This window comes from Strix aluco, chromosome 3 (genome assembly GCF_031877795.1).
Source record: "Strix aluco isolate bStrAlu1 chromosome 3, bStrAlu1.hap1, whole genome shotgun sequence".
Classification (NCBI taxonomy): Eukaryota; Metazoa; Chordata; class Aves; order Strigiformes; family Strigidae; genus Strix; species Strix aluco.
Genome location: NC_133933.1, coordinates 115,210,222 through 115,223,682, shown reverse-complemented (window position 1 = coordinate 115,223,682; position 13,461 = coordinate 115,210,222). Strand labels below are relative to the sequence as shown.

At 40.5% G+C, this 13,461-nt stretch overlaps 1 long non-coding RNA gene across 1 annotated transcript; it reads left to right on the top strand.

Moving 5' to 3' along the window:
- Window positions 1–1,043: 1,043 nt before the first annotated feature.
- On the top strand, window positions 1,044–3,448 carry LOC141921873 (uncharacterized). Its single transcript, XR_012622810.1, has 3 exons — window positions 1,044–1,183; window positions 1,712–1,794; window positions 2,934–3,448. It is a non-coding gene; the product is annotated as an uncharacterized LOC141921873 (long non-coding RNA).
- The last annotated feature ends 10,013 nt before the right edge of the window (window positions 3,449–13,461 follow it).

The following is a 13,461-nucleotide window of genomic DNA, read 5'->3' as shown; positions in this document are numbered from 1 at the left end:
CCAAGGCAGAGCATCATGGCTGTGTATTCTCCTTATCTGTTTTTATATGGTCAGAGGAGAGAAATGCTGGACATGAAATAGGCACTCAGCTCTGCTCCAGTCCCCTCAATAGCTAGGATCAAGCCTTCATATTTCAAAGGAATAATGAAAATCCTCATGCTCTTCCCCTTATAAACTATCTCCCGCTGTATGTGTATTACTGAAGGTGCCCAGAGCAGACGCTATCTGACAGTGTAACAGAAAGCAACTGACAATTCACTCTGCTAGAGCAACCAGAGCTGAAGAGGTAATATAACCTGCTATAAGCGAGGACAAATGATGACTGAGGTGTTTCTATCCCAATAAATTGTACAACACATGCTCTGCTGTCCTTGGGTCTGATTCTGCATTTCTTGAATATTCTAATGTGCAAATAATGTGAGGAGTTTTGGGTATGTGGGGAATGTAGCTAAGACTTGACATGTAAAAGGTGTTAGCAAATTATTGCCTAAAGCCCAAAGGCCACCTGGACTTGTGTCTACAAAGGTTCCAGTGGCAGTAACCAGATGAGATTTTGTTGAGTTGGTCTGAATAGGAAGAACATTTTTGCTTTGCTAAAAGAAACTAGAATTTCTGGAGCTGAATGTTAATGAGACTATTCAAAACTAACATAAGAGTAGCCTCTCTCTGTCAGTTGATTTGAATAATGTCATACTGCAGTTAAAAAACCCTCAAACAAACCCCCAAACAAGCCAAAGCAAAACACATTGTATCAATTTTTAATTTGTTAACATTATTTCAGTGTTACATGCTTTCTGCATCTCTCTGAGACACAAATGATGGGATACATCCTCCAGTTATCTGTGCTAGGTTCTCCTTTCTTATTTCAGTGTGATTACATTGTGTTGAAAATGCTTAGGGTGAATGCATGCATTCAGATACTCTTACCAAAACCTCTAAAGAATGAGAACAATTAGCAGTATAGGGGACCAAACCCTTTACATTATCTTTGTTCAGCTTAATAATTCAGTTTCTCTTTAACAGGTTTTCTCTGTGTGATTTCACGAAAGATAATTTTTGGAAGAAAGTTGTGCAGGAGTGGAAAGAGTTCAGGATCAAGACAGATCTCCACAAAGTGAAATTTATCTGTTCACTGTGAACCCAGAGCTCGACAGTCGATTATGACATATGTATCAGCCCAGAGGTAAACACAAAGGAGTTAATTAATGTGGGTGGGATGATTGGCATGAAACAGAAATAGTACTTAGCATTTATAAAGTATTATTATTCTGGTTAAATTAAACGGTTTTAATGTAATGGTTCAAACAGACAACATCCTTTTTAAAAGTAGGAAACCGAGGCTTATTAAGGCTTAATGACATAGAGTCACCTCGTGAGTTTGAGGGATAAGCAACTGAATTAGAAGACCTGACTTCCATTATAATGCTCTACATTTGGTGATAATCCACAACAGAAAGAATGAATGGAAATAAAAAAAGACAGATGGAGAATGAAAGGAAACGTGCCTAAGTGTTTGAAATAAATACATGCAGTGGGCAAGAATGAAACTGGTAATTGAAACCTTTGCTCACTTTTAAAAAGAGTTAAATGTATTTGCTTGCTGTGCATTTGGAATAACAGGCTACTGAAAGGAATGATGGGGCCTGTGAGAGAAAGTGAAAGCATTTACTGAGGATGTTGCTAAAAGCTATATTTTTGTCTCCATTTTCAGGAAGGCAAAAGAGGACAGATGGCAGAAATTTCCCAAGGGAGAAAAGAGAATTACTAGAGAAGATCAGGATCAGACCTGCACAGGTGATCATGAAATTGAAATGCCTGAAAACTCAATTTCTCAGGGTCAATATAACCCATGCCTAGGTAACCAGCTTCTCTGAATTCTGAAGCAGATGGGACAACAGGAGAAAACTGGGAGGTGCTGGAAGACTGGTAAGACTATAATGTCAGTGATGACCTGGAGAGAATCAAAGTACATGAGAGTGTTATCAGCTGGATGGTTTCTATTTTATGTGTGTTTCTGCACCACACTTATTGCTGGAGTATCAGAGCACCTTCAGTAACATCAGCCACGTGGTCCTAGCTCTCTCATCCTCTCCTCCTGGGAGAACAAATGTGTCTTGGAGGGCTTTGTTTTGGTAGCATTTTTTTGTTATTATTAGTGTGTGTATTGTAGAATATTTGTTGCAACAGGATGGGCTGAGAAGTGCAAGGTTGTAGGTTAGGGAGGTGGCTGCATTTCACAGTATCAGTTGCTCCAGGAAGAGGCCTGGTTGGACTGGAAATTGCTGGAGATTTAGGAAAATAAGGACAGGAGCTCCTCCTCCATTGCCATAGCTGTTGACCTTATCTCCAGCTGATTTGCACTGCTTTCTCTCTGCTTTAGGGATAAAGACCTTTTTCAGACATGACCATCAGACTCCAGCTGTACAGAGGAATGCAGTTCTGTTCCAGTCCCAGTCTAACAAACAGATTTTGTGAGATGCCTTGTCCCTAATGCTGTGGGAGCTAAATCCCTAAACATCTTTAAAATCTGTGTTGACTTTATTCCAATTTTGTCCATCTATCAATTGCACAAGTGTACACAGTGTCCCTCTGCTTTTGCATCATTTAGGTAAATACTGTGGTATGAAAAGAGACAATAGCCATGGGGAGGGTGCTGGAAAAGTTGAAGAGGAGTATAGTGATACAGCTTAATACTGTGATTTGATTATTCATAGTCAGCATAATTGTGTGAGAAATACTAGAATTTCAGTGGATTGACATTGTGATTAGAATTTAACTTACGGACCTTATGGAACAACTGGATATTATAAATGTAATACAGGATGATCAAGTTTATTCAGTGCTGAGGAGCAAGCTTCTAGTTTTAGGGAGCCTCTTCCAGACCAGTGTCCAGAGTGTTATCAGCAGAACTGATCCCTTCTCTCTCTTCTTAGTGGATGTCACAAAGACTTGCCAAGGGAGGCGTGAGCTCTAGGAGATGCTCAAGAAGTGCTTCATTTCCCATGTGGTTGGTAATGACTGTTCCTCTTAACGTCAGATCCTCTTGTCTGGTCACAGCTGAACCGATGATGGGCTTTACAATCATCTTGCTGGATCCTGGTGGGACTGCTCTGGAAGAATTAATGTCCAAAGTAAGAACAATTTTTGGACAACTAAGAAAAAGCCAGAGAATATTTTGAGCTGGAACTAACAAGCTACCAGCACTGACCACTGAACTGTGTTGGAGACACTTAGGCACTTCTGGATTTCATATAGTTTCACTTTTATCTCTCAGAATTTTTATTTTTCTGTAACAAAGAGCATTTTTTCTGACATTAAGAAACCACTTGTAATGTCTGTTGTCCCTTAGTCTTATGTTACTACTAATTCTAACTTATCAATATTGAGGGTGTAATGTACAGTATGTTACCGTCATCTAGAACGTGCAAGTACTGATGCGAAAAGTCACTTGCCCCGCAGGTATGCCTGTTGTTGTCCACAATAAATATCTCTTTGAGGGAAAGAATAGATGGAGAAGAGGTCATGTGTGGCTTATGTTGATTGAAGCTATGTTTGTGCCCAGTACAGTAAAGATACTGTTCAGTACTTATCTTCCTTGTGAAAATATTATTATTGTAATAGTACCAACATATCTATGTGTGTCAGTTGCTCTCATGCAAGCACCAGCTGGGGAAGTTCATTCTGCCACATCACATATGTAAGTGGTGCCTCTTACTTTTGTTGCAAATCATCCTCCTGTATTCTACATAGTGTCAGCTGTTGATGTGATCACACCGCTCACACTTCTAACTTGATCTGTCTGCATTTCATTAAGGTGCCTCACCAGGCAGTGCTTCTGGATGAAGCTTTGCCCAAAGGCACTCCCATGCTGGAGGTTAGGTGGGACATTAGGCCCAGCTGTGAGTTGTGCATGATACATAAGGTTCACAAGCCTAGAAATAGCCCTTACAAGTTTTGCCATGCGCTTGAGAAGCTCAGCTCCTTCCTGCCTCTGCATTGCTCACAGTGCTTAGTGGTTTAGTGCCGCTGTTCTCACGGGCCTTCCCCATCCCCTTCCCAGCAGTGCTGGGGAGGAGAGTTAGTGCTCACACAGCGTCTAAGTCCAGATCAGAGGTGTAGCTCGCTTGAGTAGGATGCAGGTGGTGGGAGTGGGAGTGTGCAGTTGCTCGCAGTCGCGCTAGGTGACAGCTAACCAAGGCGGCTTCCTCCTCCCACGCGCAGGGCCCAGCTGAGGAGTGCTGTGAGCGCAGTGCCGCTTGGATCGCTTCTCTGTTCTCACTTGCTGCTGAGATGTGCAGCGGGCTCTCGGTCGGTGTGGGTGGGATGAGGTCACGTCCTCTGTACCGCGTCAGAATGGGAGTGACGAGCATCTCCCATCTCAGTGCATGAGGAGTCAGCTTCCAGAGAGGTTTGGTACCACTGGCAGTTCTTGGGGTGTTGTCATCCCGTGAGGAGCAAGTTTGCTTTGTTCAGACTTATTTCTTACACCAAATACTGACCAAAGTTACATGTTGGTCTATGCCAGCAGCAAATGTGTCCCTGGGGTTTTCATCCTTCAGTTGTTTAAACCATATTCTTATGAATGATCAATGTGAAGTGGGCTATGAAGAAGAAAATTAATTCTATCTCAGTTCAGTGTTAGGTATTCTGTATACTTTAAATCAGATGTATATAAAATGGTCAACCTCTTTCTCATCCCATGGCAGGACTTTAGTTTCTCCTTGATTAGGTACGGTGTCTGGCTTAATGTGGGCTGAGGCTGGTTGAGTAGACCTGGTTATTGTATTTACTTGAGCAGTAGTTGAGATTGATACCCACTGAGATCTCAGCAAGAGTCAAATGAAATTTAATTCTATTGCAGTCAAAGGTGCTGCTTTGTATGGTGCCCAGCACAGTGGTCCATCACTGGCACTCCTCAGTGCACTGGTAATAAAAATACTAAGTAATAAAGCTACAGCTGATAATAGTTTAGTGAGGGTGTGTTGTTTGAATTGGGGTTTACAAGAACAGATCCTCACCACATCTCTTGCCTACCTTTTCAAGGAAACCTTAAAGACCTTTTTTTTTTTCTTCTCTTAAGTCTGTATTCTTTTCATACCTGTGATCCTATGCACATTGTGTATTATGAACATCAAGTATGCACTTCTTTCCAAGCTGCAAACTTCTACTATGGATAGAGTATCAGTAGGAATAATAAATAGGAACTAAATTTACATTCTTTCTTTTTTTTTTTCTTTTTTTTTTTGGGGGGGGGGAAGCAATTTACATGTTATGCTTCTGGATCCTAAAGCAAAAGGAAATGTGCTTGACACTAAAATTGGCTTTGTGGCTCCAGTTTTCTCAGCTCTGCACCACCTGCCTCTAATCAAACTGTCCAATTACAGGAAACAATTGTTTTCTTGCTTTCTGTTAAGTGCAGAAATTCATCCACTAAAGGACTTTTTACCAAATGTTGCTTTTAACAAAACCACTTTCACAATTTATTTGAAAAAAATGTGCTGATGTTTATGTCCAGCATGCATGTTAGGATTCAAACATATGGTCACCAAGATCCACACAAGGTCATTCACAGAATAGTAATATTTATCTTAACTGATTGTAGGGTTTGGAAATCTCTGTTGTACTGGGAACAACTCGGTGGACATTAATAGAGTTTCACTATTGTGGTAAGCTGAGAATCAGGCCCTGACCTATAATTATCACGTACATGAAGAGCACTGATAATACAGAGGGGAAATTGGTCTCCCTAGATATGCTTCCTTAATGTGAGACAATGACTTCAGGCTGTTTCTAAGCTGCAAATCTTCCAGGTGAAGTCTTGCTGGAGTAGAATAAAGTAGAATAAAAGGCAGAGTAAGAGGATCCAGCTTTGGTTAACAATGCTTTCCTTGCAAAATTAGATCTCAAACCAAATTATAGGCTTACACTCAGTCAGTCCTACAGAAATACATGAGTGAGATCACATAGAGAAAGTGAATACACAACTTGTCCTCTCTCATTTTAACAATGATGTTTACGTGTCTTCACCTAACAACTGATTTTTATTTCAAAAAAAACAGACTGATAAGGAAAATATTAACAATATCCTCTATAATTTAGGAGCTTACCAATTATACTAAAGGTATTTGATCACCTCACTAACTTTGTATGAAATAAAATAGACTAAGTGACAGTGTAATGATCCTAGTTAAGAGGCCTGTATAAAAAGACATCTAAAACACTGTATAAAAAGACATTAAAACACTGTAAAATTTCCATGAGAAGCATAAGACAGTTACTGGAAGTGACTGAGTAGAGGAAACATGAGGAGCTACTATCCACTGTCTCATAACATGAGAAGGTGGGGGGTATTCTATGAAATTGACAGTCGATAAATGCAAAACAGATAAATGAGTAACTTGTAGGCATTAACTAGTAAGCCATCAGCATGTGGAATTGATTTCCATAGGAAGTCTATATTAAACTGCAGCACAACTGGCAGTGTTGCTACAGCCATGTTGAGAGGGTTGATGTACTAAAAACTACTTTTTGTTTCCAAAATGTGTTTAATTTGTGTTTGCATACTCACATACAACTTGCAGCTATGCTAACTGGATCAATAGACTGTGATTTCCTCTGTTAGTTGAATCAGTGAGGAGGTGTTTGGTATACACTAGAAAAAGCTTTGGAAATTAGATACAATGCACTATATGAGAATTTCTCTTTGTCCTCATAATTGTACTTGTCTATGCCTTTTTTTTTTCTCCCACACTTTCCAATTTTTCTGCCTTTTAAATGAAGATCAAGAAGGGAACAATGCTGGAGATTTCTATGTTGGCTGGCTTGTACTGTTTAGCAACTTTTTGTTTGTGTGCTGAAGTGGGGGTTGGGGAATATATCACTTTATTCCTGTTATTTCCAAGATTGCTTTAGTCACACTTGAACGGTTAATCTTGCTGCATTTATATGGATAGCGCAGTGGTATATAAGATAAGAATAAAAATTCAGTAACTATAGAACAAATCTCCGTTGCTTTTAAAAGAGAATAAAAGAGTAACCTAACACAAAGCAAATGTTGCTTGCAGTGCAGTAAAACCCAGACAAAATCTGAAATGCTCCATAAAAAGCGAGCCAACATGTTTACCAATTATTATTCCTATGGCATGGATGATTGTTTCATTTTATTGTGTAACCTGTTATTTATTACAGTGCCCATCAACATAGTAACATCCATTCTTCACATGATGGGTGCAACTATATTTTATATATGTTAGCCAAACAACGTGAACAAATACAGCCTGAATTCTCTGGAGCTCTAAGCTCCAGAGGCCTGAGAAGCCAAGCTAATACCATGAACAATCAGTGCTTGGGTCTAGTGGAAAGTAGGTATGAAGAGATGCAATTCCCAGCACATTGCAGTTTGTGCCTGTGTCTATTTCTAAAAGGAGATAGAAGGTTTGGTGCTAAATCTTAGGTAATGCAGAGAAGAGGATTTGGAGAGCAAAGGAGGTTCAGAGCAGTGGAGAGTGCTGCCTAAAAATTCTTTGTATAGGTGAAAAGGAACATAGATATGTATGTTCTATATATATCATGTACATAGATCTGTATGGAGTTTTTAGAGTTATAAGAAGCTGGAGTGGTGGATATGAAGGTACCGGGGTAAGAGTAAGGTCAGTGTGTTGCAATGCAAGGATGAGGGGTATGGGTATAGAAGGTGTCCCGGCATAGACACCGGAAATGCTGGGAATTGGAAAAAGAGGTATCATACAGGGATAATTCCATTATTATAAAACCTTTTCCCTTGTTATAAATTGACCCTGTTTTTCTTGCTGAAACAGGGAAAGGTTGTCCTCTGATTTCCAAGTTTCCTTTCATATATTCCACTTGAATGGTCATCCACTGTTGGTGTCTTGCTTTCCAGTTTGAAACATGGTCACTCTGCCAGGTGTGTGCGTACGCACATCTGCACGCATGGAGGGTTACTGCCAGCCTGGCCCTGCCTCGGGTGACCTGATGATGTTCGTGTGTTTGAGTGCATGGTCAAGATCAGGGAGCAAAAAAGAAATGGTATGCTTAAAGAAAGAAAGAAAGATAAAAGCAGAATTTCAAAGCATCAGAGGTTCTGCAGGTCCCATAGTGACACTTCCCACCTGGAAATACGTGCTGCAAATCCTGCGTGCCTTATGGCGGTGCCGCCTTTCCCTGCTGCATGGTGGGCAGCAGGCAATGTGAGAGCTGAGACAGAGAGCAGTGAAAGCCTCAGCCTGCTGTGAGGACTCCCTGAGGGGTAAGAGTGTCTCTGCACACCAGAAAAAGTTTTTCTTTAGAATTTCTGCTATTTCCAGCTGTTTCAGGTCCTGGTGCATAAACCTTCCAGTGTCATACACTGGAAGGATCTAGATTACACAGGTCTATCTAAGTGGGAGGAATATGCTCATTATTATGGTTTCACACCCTTCAGCTCCCTCTGGGATTATCCCCAGGCAATGAAATTTTTATGTGAAAGAAAGAGGCACACACAAATTGCCCAGATGCCATCTTTGCTTCCTGCCCTTCATGCCCCATCTTACTGCATTTCCCCCGCATTTGTCACTAACCAGAACCGTGTGTTGGTGTGGGGCTTGCAACTCATTTAGTCCTATAGGAATAAAAGCCCTGAGTTTAAATATGCATATCTGACTTTCCCTTTCGGAAAAAAAAATGGTGAAAAAAAAGACTTTTAACATGTATGTCTCACATTACTTAGTTATGTAGGAATGTCCAGTATCCTGCAAGAACTGACCCAGGGTCCAGCAAGTCCAACAGCCAGCAGGTGCCCCCAGATGGCTTCAGAAAAAGATGCAAGAAACATGACCTTCAATGCAGTGCAGAACATGGCTGAAGTATCACCATGTTAGCAAAGACTGGCCATGTGATTTTAATTGGGTAATTGTCACGCTAGCACTGCCAATGACACAACCTTGGAAGAGGCCGTCAGAGAAACTGGTGACCCTCCTTTTGAACTAAAAGCAAGAACTATTGGTCAGCCATCCCTCTGGCAATTCCCTTGTGGGTCAGAATGGTATTTGGTTTTGTATTTAACTGTATTGGTCAAAACTGTAATGAACAAATTTAGCCTTTTTATTCTGGTCACAGTGCAAGTAGTTTCTAGAAAGAGACATAGCCTGCAAGATGATGATACTGGTCACGTGGCTTTTTGAGTGGGTAGCTGAAACATTTTAAGTAACCAAAAATAATAGTAGGGAACATACGATAGCTTTTTGTTATGATTTCTATTTCATAGGACAGTCTTTAGCTAGTTATTCATGTCGAAATTCATTACTTTCAGGACTCACAAATATATTTTATGACTATCTAACAGCTTGTCTGCATATTGGAACACAACCTCACAAATAGCAGCACAGAAGCATTTGCAAAATTAATTTAATTAGTATGCTACCAGCTCTGGAGCTTAACTACTGTGAATAGGTGTTGCACAGGCAGTATAGTTTAATGGTTCCTGGGGTATTTTAACTCAGGACTCCACAACCTAGTTTTTCAGCCTCTGTGCTTGTGGAAAGAGGGTCGCAAAATCTTTCAGTCTGCCTAGCTGTAAAATGGTATGCATATATTTAGGTAGCTTAACTAAAATTGGTAGCATGCATTGAAATATTTGGATGAAAGCTGCTTTACAGTGTAAGCACAAAGTGTTATTATTAGAAACATTATTATGTTATCAACAGTGTAGCTTACAATGAAAAACTATGAACTTCTGGCTTTAGGAGCCATTTTTTTTTTTGTTTTAACATACGTACTCAAGAAATCTAAAATAGACAAAATAAGGACATAGATGTAAAACAAATAACAGTGATGTTAACTTTATTAAAAAGCTTCTTTGTGGTATCAGGCAGGAAGTGAAACTGCTTTCAAACTGCAAATATTTCTCAATCATTTCATGCACCAGCAATCTTTGTAATAGGTTTTCTGTTGGTTTTTGCAAAATGTTCAGATGAGCAGATAAAAGTTCAGACACAAGGGGAAAGGCAGTAATTTTTCTTGGATTTCACTAGCTGTATATTTCATTCCGTGATTCAAAGTGACCTTAAAGTCTGTCTCGAAGAACAGATGTGCACACTGAAAGTTTGAGCCCTAACTATTTTTATAGTGTCATTCCTTTTTATAAACCAGCAGCACTATATGCTAGCAGCCAGCTAACGGGCTCTGGGTGTTGACTCATGCTTGGTGACAGAGTTCAATCAGAGATAGCTGAAGTAGAAACGGCTCCCAGCTATCTTCCCCACCCTCTGCTGGGGATGCTGCCTTGCCACGGGGCTGGCTGAATGTGACGTGTGCCTGCACCCCAGCGAGGGAAGCTTATAGCCTGCTGTACTCGTATGAGATCCTGCTGGTTTCAGCCTGTAAACCCTGCTGACTCAAGAGGGGATACTTGTTCTGCTAAACTGTCCCTGTAATGGTAGCTTCCAACAGAGGGACAGAGGCGACAGCTGGCAATGCTTGATCCATCCCAGTTAAATCCACCAGCGAATGTGAATCAGGACTTTTAGGTTTTGTGCTACTTGGAACTACTTTTCTGGCTCTAAGTATCATGTTATGTTGATCCCAGAGGGTCAAGTACAAAAGTATTGAGCACTTAGAGATACTAAATGCCCTTACTCGGTGAATTAATGGGATTTGAGAGCACTTGGCAATGAGACTGCTCAAAAAAACTTCCATTAAAACTGTTGTTTGACAGAAAAGTAGTTTGTTCATTAAAAATGGAAAGCTAGAAAACTGAAACTTCAGCTAGCGTATTCACTGCTGCACCTGGGTCAGACTCGGAAAGCACAAGGACTAAGTGTTAATTAGGTATCTCTTGACTCAGTAATTCTTGCTAAAAATGCTGCGTGTGGGGCATCTAGAAGAGCAGCAGGTGTTGTGGTAGATTTTACTTGTCTAATCTTGTAGTTTCTAGACACCACCTCCCCAGTCCCTGCATTTATTCAACCAGCAAAGTTTGCTCTTGCTGTACAAAAATGGAAATAAAAAGGTAGAAAAAGCACATGCAATTCAAAATTTCCAAGGTAATTCAATATCACAGTGTTCAAAAGTGATCTAGTTTGAACATTTATTGGGTTACATTTCAGTCAAATGTTTGTCTAAATTTTGACAAATTGAAGTCTTGGTAACTTGAGAGAAATTTGTTTTGGAAAACCTTTGCAGACCTTTTTTGAGGATGAAAACACCTTAGTTTTTGTAAGAACATATGTTAACAATGTCTACCAGTTCTAGACACAGGCCTGGGATTTGGGAGACCTGGATTCAATTCACTTCTCATTGTATGGTTTTCAATATATCACTTAGTTTTCTGGTGCCTCACTTACTTCAGCATCTGTAAAACAGGGGTGTTGTGTTTAATGTGCAGAGGTGTTGCGAAGATCAGTACATTGAAGAGTGTGATGTGCTCAATTACCATGGTTGTATAGGACAGTGCAAAGTTGGAAGGCTGTACATTTGTTGTTCCCTGGATTCCTATTCTTGACATTTTGCTTTGCCTAACAAGGAAAAATCACAAAGTTCTGTAAAATCATAGCAATCTGCTGTTCATGCTCTGTTTGTGTACTCCAAAGCCTGCAAAGTTCCATTAGAATCTTTGCAGTGACTTCATATACTTTGTGTCAGACTTCAGTGACCTCAGGACCTGTATGGACCAATGTGTTGATTGTTCTGTGCTGAATGTCCTCACTTTTCAGAGTCTGATCTCAAGACTGCTGAGAACTTGTCAGAGTCAATGTTCATTAGATACTATGTGCTTATGTGATATCCACAAATTTCACAAGTGTAACACTAACAGGAAGAAAAATGTTTAGTACCTAAAAAAGATTGCTCCATTTGCTCCACTTGCTCCTCAGAACTTTTAGCTAGCTAACAATAGTAAGGTAAATCCTACTGATATCATACTATGTTACAGGAGGGCAAACAGACCCCTCAGTATCACAGGCAATATCATTCATAGGACAAGACAACTAAAAGGAGGGGATAGAGCCTCTCCAAGCCTTGCAGGGAGTCAGTGGCTGCAGGCTGTGCTCTGGATGTTCCAGGAACCTTGATTCATTATTGTTAGTGCACTGTTTGCACAGCATTTGTGAATCCTGTAGAAATGTTTATAAACAAGTGTCAGATAACAGAAGTACTTGATGAGCTCTCTAGTCACACAAACTGCAGATTGAGAGGCACTGATGATAATGAGAAGCTGAATGATTTCTAACACAATTTAGAGATGGAAGGGGATGGTGTGGTTTGCACCTGAATGAGTTCATCTGCCCAAAATGGTTCAGTTCTTAAAACTATGTTTGATGCAGCAGGTTGGGAGTTTTGAGATCATAGAATCGTTCAGCTTAGAAAGAAACTTAGGTTTCTTGCCAAACCTTCTACTCAAAGTGGGGTCAGCTAAAAGATTAGACCAGGTTGCTCAGGGTTTTGTCCAGTCAGGAATTGAAAACCCCCAAGAATGGAGATTGCACAACCTCTTTGGGCAACATGTTCCCCTGCTTGATTTCTGCTGCTTTTACTGCAAAAAATATTTTTCCTCAGATCCAGTCTGAACTGCTCTTCTTACAATTTATGCTCACTGTCCTCCCACTATGCACCACTGTGAAGAACCTGCCTCCATCTCCTTGATAACGTCCTCATAAGCACTGGGGGGCTGCTCTTAGTCCTGCCAAAGACATCTCACCTCCCTCAACCTCTGCTCATTGGGCAAGTGCTCAAGCCCTGGTGGCCTTCTGCTAAACTCACTCTGGTTTGTTGATATTCTCTGTCATACGTATTTACAGGAAGAAACATAATTCCTTCAAAATAAAAAAATTCCATGGGAAATTTCAGTTTTCCCTGTAGAAAACTGTTTCCAGTTCAGAGGTGACCCATGCAGTCAACTGATGGGCTGCAGGGCTTCTGGCCTCACTGGCTCTGCAGTGTTGCAGCTGTGGTTGGGGCAGATTGTCAGCTGGCATTGCCAAGGGTCTCACTCAGTTCCAGAACTGCTGAAACATTATTCTGGTGTTTCCAAAATGAGGTACTGTATAATTTCAGGGAGGAGAATTTCCAAAACTGCAACATTTTTTTCTCTAAATTGACTATTCCTTCAGTTCTCCTTTCCCCCCCGCCCCCAAAGTAATTTTCTTCAGAACTGACTTTGCGTAAAGTACAGGCTGAACCTACAAATCCTTTTATTTTAATTTACCTAAAGGATTGTGAGAAATAGGCTGGAGACCCTGTCATTAGTGAGATGTTTGTTTAACAGAACAAAACTATTTCCCTCTTTACTGTAGACTTCAGATTCTGAACAATTATTAACTTGTAGCCTTCCCTCTTCCTTCCTTCCTTTCTCTTTATAGTTGGACCTAAGGTTTTGCATTTCTTTCTTATCTGCTGCTTTCAACGTGTTAATAGCGAATTTTTGTGGGATTGCAGAGGCAGAAAGCAGAGGATGTTCCAGAGGGGATG